Below are 6,584 nucleotides of genomic sequence, written 5' to 3'. Positions count from 1 at the left end.
TTATCCACGCAAAAAATCCCGAGAACGCTCGAAACTTTCGAGTTTGCTCTCCACGACATCGTCTAGCGCTTCTCCGTCGAAATTCTGGACGTTCATAGAACCCCCGTTGGTGTCTTTAACGGGGAAGACTATTCGCTAAGGATGGCTTCAGACGGTTCGACTAAGTGGTCGATCAGTGAGAAATTTTAGTAAGTCGCTTTGTGTAAATGCAAATTTAATCGACTGGCTTAATCGGTTGCAACGAGCGTCCGGTAAAAAACCGTAGTTGAGATCTAAAAAAGTAGGTTTCACTCACCTGCGTATCTAAATTTTTGTGTTTGTATACGAAAACTTTACCCATCACTCGATCCTTAATCGACTTTCGACTGAACTAGCCTAAATTTTCACTTACACAAAGCGACTTCTTACTTGCCATTTCACATACTCAGTCGACTCGACTGTAGTCACCCTAAGTGATGAGATTCTGTGTTCTTCGCACAAATCTTTCTTCGAGCAAATAACCTAGTGTATGTAATACGTTGGTTCATAAGTTGTGCTGTTCTATTTATTAGAAATTTGATATGAAGTACCTCCGCTGTCTTTCATCGTATTTTGTGATCCGAAAACTTTTAATTTTTCTGTACCTAAGCTACCACATCTATTTGATAAAAATAGTATGTAGAAACTTTTGATAAATATTTCCCCTCTGGAACTTAAAAAACTATCTGTTATATTCTTTTGTCTCGTAGATTATATTCTCAGTTGCTATTTTTCTTTTTTTAATTCGACTACTTGATGTGGTCTTTCTGTTACTATTGCTAAATATTTGAATCGATACAATATATACGGCAGTAGCAACGCGCGTGTTAAACTAATTAGAAAAATCGAAAATAATTATCTAACAAAATATATAATTTGATAAGTAGAAAAGAATACTGCATTGACAATTGATAATAAACGGGGAGCAGAACTTATGAAACGACCAAATCGATATACATCGTGTTACTTGATTCTATTCCAAAGGATGGTACGAATCGAAAATTCCAGAGCTCACAGTACGTACGAATGACAATTGCATTCGCTATTCACAGATCACAAGTGCGACGGAACGTTTGTAGATAATTCAGCTACGAGCAAGCAATCGACGAATAATTTAGAATGAAGCTCTTACTCGCAGTACTTGACGTCTCATCTTCGGTAATCGATCGATCGTTCTGTGAACCGAAAACGAAATATTTCGCCATTGCCTTTGTCCTTTCTGGCTAGTCCAGGCCTTATGCGCGCCTAACGAAACGGGAGAAAAGGAAGAATACCTTTCGTTCCGTGTCTTCTTATAGCAATTAAAACCTGGGTACTCTTACACAATCGAACTAGTATTATTAGTGAAATTTTACATGTCACAAATTGCAAATTCCAAGTACTAAATTAATATCTAATTTGAACAATATAATTAATAATGCCATATTATTAACGCTGGAGCTACGAAAGTAATGAGAATGATCAGTTTATAATTTTTCAAATTTTAAGGATTTATCCCATTTGGGATATTAATGTCTTTTTGTAAAATATAAAAGCTCGTTTTCCTCTTTGCATTATAAATATGTATTCTTCCAAGCAGCTTTCATTTTTATTTCTTTGATACAAGCTTCATACGTTTAGCGTGAATATATCGTATAAATTCTCTCTTATAAAGATAAAAACTTTAATTGAATTAAACGAGCGAAGTACCGCGAATAAATTTTACAATTTAGAACTCGTTCGAGACGTAAAACTTTAAATTGTAAAGGAAAATCTACCTACAATTTGTAACTTATTAATTTATTAATAATATTAATTGTTAGATTATCATGTAAGAGAACCTTGGTCATACTGACTTCCATTTTTCTATAATTTTCATAAATACGTAGAACTCGTTACTAGAAACGAAAGCGTAGATTTTTAATTAGAAATTAAACGAAGGGAGATGCAACGACTTCGGAATGAATCGAGGAAGCACAATGTTCGCGTACACCTAATTTTACAGGCGTTATAGATCGTTTGTTCTTTGTTTTAATACGGTGATCTCGCTAGAGAGTTCTATTTTTTCTATGGCTTTTACGCGTGCATGTTCTGATTCCTATCGCGATTACGAGTACGTACACCTAGATTTATACAAACGTTGCACGTAATTTGAACGGTACTAGTCATTCTGCTGTTGGATTATCTAATGTTTGTATTACGAGTGTAACGTGACACCACATCATCGATGAGCTAATAGGGTAATGCACGGTTGCATCCAATCGTTTATGTAAATGGGCTTATAATTTTGCATTAGGCATTTAGACGTCGCTGTATATGGATGCTATGGATTTTTTGATGAACGAAAAGATTAATGCTGGATTCAGTGTAGGAATTATATTATTTATAGTCTCGATAATTTTACCCATTTTACATTGAAGACCAACGAAAGCAGCATATTTTACAAAGTTTGCATTCAATGGATTCGAGCCTCGATTGCGAGGAAGTTGATTCAATCGTCGGTTGATTCAATGAATGAAACCTCGAAAAAGAATTTAACAGGCCCTCGATGGTCGTTTCGAAATGAAATTCAAATTCGTGTTCACTGTCGATCCTGTTTTATCGATAAACAAATTATCCAAGCAAACACTGTGTTCACTACAAGTACATTGACTGTCGCCACATTAAGTTCATTTTTCATGTTTCTTGGTAAATGTCCTTCTTTCCATTCGTCAAAATTATCGTGAAAACAACCACGTGGTTTGTTTCCAACGATCGAAAATGCGACGAGTATTATATTAGGTTGTGTAATAAGTTTGAACTGTCGTATATCTTTAAAAAATTGTCGAAAATATTTTATTTTTTAATTTTAACCATTACCCGTTTAACAAAATCTCCGTATATTGAAACTTAACACATATTTCATGTATTGCGAGAATTAACGAAGCTGTGGTGATTTCAGTTATAAATAGTTTGTTTACTAAAGACAGCCCTGATTTTCGTTCTGACTTTATATCATTAAATTATACAAACTAAGCAATATATCCCGGTTGCTTCTCGGCTTTATCGTATGTCCATTCATTATCGCTCACATATGCAATATAGTTAGAAATATTTCTGAAAACTATTAATGTCTATGAAAATATCAAGAAATTTCATTACAAGTTTCTTTAACTCTCTGAATATTATAACAAATATTTGACCGTAGATATTTCATATATTTTTATATATTCAAACTATATCAAATTATATTCTGCATATTTTTATACATTTCAATTTTCAGCAAATGTATAAACATCCACAGTCCACTTATTACACAATCTGGTAGATTTTCATTCAAAGTTTTCGTTCATTTACTGAATGAAACGTTCAATATCTGCGAATTATCCTAGTTCGTTACAGTTATAGTATCGATTTAAAGGCACTATAGGTGTGCGAAAGAAACCAAAGGACATTAAAAATTTCTATAGGAAATAGAAAAACGTGTCGATCTTTACTGTCATGTTGTATATATTCGCATATCTAATCGTAAAACATAAAGATTTAATATATTATTATCAAACATAGTGTCCCTGAATTTCGTTCGGGTACGCAATCCCAAGCAATGTAAGCTAAGTACGTGAACGATACGAATTTATCGGAAACATTTCGTTTCACATGATTCTCTAACAATTCTCAAGTGTTTCGTCACAGCAAATACACTGTAAGGTTCAGAAGTATGCGTTGACGAAATTTTAACGAATGTTCACGGAACGACGCCGCAGAACATCAATTATCCAGACATTGTATTACCAAATGAAAATTTATTCGTAATTAATACATATGTTACGCGCACTAATAACTCTGTCATTGCACGTTCATTGCTTGTTATTCGAAAAAGGGGCTCTATATACAATCATATCTTGACACGTACTTCGACGTATTCGATGCTTCTTGAATTTCCTGTTGAACTATCTTGACCTATCATAAATCTAAACTGTTCCCATACACACGCTTATACATAATCTCACATATTCTAACTTTTCCGGATAGCTATCAACAATATCCAGATAAATGGCGTTCCTCTGCGCTCGTAAGATCCATCGATCAAATGTATTGAAAATACATAATATCACAGTATCGATTAAACGATTCAGTTAAAGACTCGAGACATGGATTTTTTCTATGCGAATCGCTTCCAGCCCCCCCCCCTACCTTCGATCTCTATATCAGCAAAGAAAAGAGGTAACTTAATTCGACGAGAAATGAAAAATCGTCGTACTGCTCTGGGCGCGACTAATTGTCTTCGTTAGCGGTAATCGCAATTCCCGTGGATAATTACAATAATTAATCGTGTAAAGTTATCGAGCCACTCGACGTACCACATTAGACCATAGGAAGACTCAGTAATTAAGTAAACTACGGCGCTCTAGGCGTTCGAACCTACGAACCTAGGCTGTCCTAACGACATACAAAGCAGAAAGTAGCGTATAAATTAAAGTCGGTGTGTTGTAAAAGGAAGAAAGAAAAAAAACGATAGAAGAGACGTGCCTATGTTGCAACGTATTATATTAACGTTGTTTCACATCGGCACGTTTATCGTATTTAGAACAACGTTCCGACATATTCGATGTAATTTAGAAGAGCGAATGGTCTTGTCTGTTGATTTATAGAGTTTAGGAGTTCCCATTGCCGCAGAATGCGTGCATTCTGTTATCCTTAACGAAGCGTTCCGCCTTGGTAATCTAAAAATAATTGTAAATATTTGACGAAGGTCGTGCATCCATTGGGACGCTCTTTTTAGATTTAGAAAAGTTGCTTTTTTACGTCGTCTCTTTGGAATAATGACTCGCCATATTTTCATTTGGAAGTTTACTGTGTATATAGGTAACTATCAGCATCTTCTTGCACAATTGGACTAATGTTATTATAATCGACTGTGGATTTTTATGCATTCGTGGGAAAAGAAGATGCAAAAATGTTACGAGAGGATTATAAAGCAGATGTTATTAAGAATTTAACGATGGCATTCCGCGGATCGTAAGTAGGTCTAGTGGGACGAGGTGGATGTACGATAGTCGCTAAGAACACGTAAAACGTGACTCGTTAGTGTATTATTGCCATACTCTCGTGAGCATCTAACGTACACTCGAGTAACGAAGCGATTCGACGATTCGGAATCCGTATTTTACGTTGAAAAAATGCGAATGATTAAAAGGTGCTTGAAATTTAGCGTCGTAAACGATGATTCGAGTTCGGGAATGTCTCCGATCACGTTTCTTTTTGTGACAGATCATTTCTGTCTTGTAGTAATGAAATACATCACTTAATGTATTATTTTCAGTAGTTGTTTTTATTACTAAACAATTTTATCGTTGATAAAGAAAACGAAAAGAAAGAATTATGCGATAAGGAATTAAAGTAATATCTGTCAATCACCATTTGCTACGAATACCTGTCAATCCTTTTTCTACTCGAACGACGAATTGCTTCCAAACAATATTCAACAGCTTCTTCGTCAATCGTTATATCATCTCGTTAAAAAATCAATATTTCAGTTGATAAATAATTCACGATACGTATAGTCGGTGTTACAACACGTTACGGGCGCACGGTGAACTCTGACTTTTCGCACGGATCGATGTGGATACCGCTACGAATAATCCACGAATCTCTCAGTGATCCACAGTGTTTACCCGATCGATCGCTGTAATCTCGAGCAACGCAGTATACGCAAATGAAACGTCATCGGCACTCGAGGGATTAATAACTCATTTCCTTAATATGAAATCCCGAAAATCGCAAATAATTTCGCTGTAAAATTAATACGGCGAAAGGATAACGAAATCAGCGTGTCGTCAATTCTCCGCCGTATTGACGGACATAGAAATAAACGTTCAACGCATAGAGTTCAATGCATAGAGTCGACGAATGGCGTTCGGTTTACTAGAAAAACGAACGAATTCGTGTTCGAACGCACTCGAGACGGTGTTTAGCGTTACAAAGAATGAAAAAGCGGAGAAAAAAAAAAATAATGCAGTCGCGTAGATTTAGTACTTCGTGGTGCTTCTCCTGTTCAAACGATCTAACGTTAGCTAACATTAACCTCGTCGAGTTTCAAGCGTGTGATTCTCCTATGCGCTGTCGAGCATTCTTCGACCATGAAAACAGTTTAATCTCCTTTCGAGTTGCTTCCATGAGGCTTGAGAGCACAAACTGTGCAAGAGTCTTGACTTCCAAGACTAAACAGAAACGCGGAACTGACGAAGCACTCGTTACGAGGTGAACGAGAAGAATTGCATTCAGTGGTATATAATTAATATATAATTAATCCTGCTACGTTCTTTCCATCACTCTCGAGTGAATCGTGTTTCTTCATCTTTAAAAGCCTCCTTTATTCTTCCCATAAATAGTTATATAATAATATTATATATAATATATACATAATAATTATAATATTATTACGTTCTTAGCTATTATTATTTATATACATTATTATTATTTATTACTATTACATATATTATATATAATAATCCTTCAGATTAATTGATTGAATCACTTGCATTATTTCTATTATAAAAATTATAACCGAATTTTATAAAAATTAATCTGGTACAACTACTTTGTTT

The sequence above is a fragment of the Bombus impatiens genome, unplaced genomic scaffold (assembly GCF_000188095.3).
Source record: "Bombus impatiens unplaced genomic scaffold, BIMP_2.2 scf_0142, whole genome shotgun sequence".
In the NCBI taxonomy this organism is placed as follows: domain Eukaryota; kingdom Metazoa; phylum Arthropoda; class Insecta; order Hymenoptera; family Apidae; genus Bombus; species Bombus impatiens.
Note: the sequence above shows the minus strand (reverse complement) of the source record.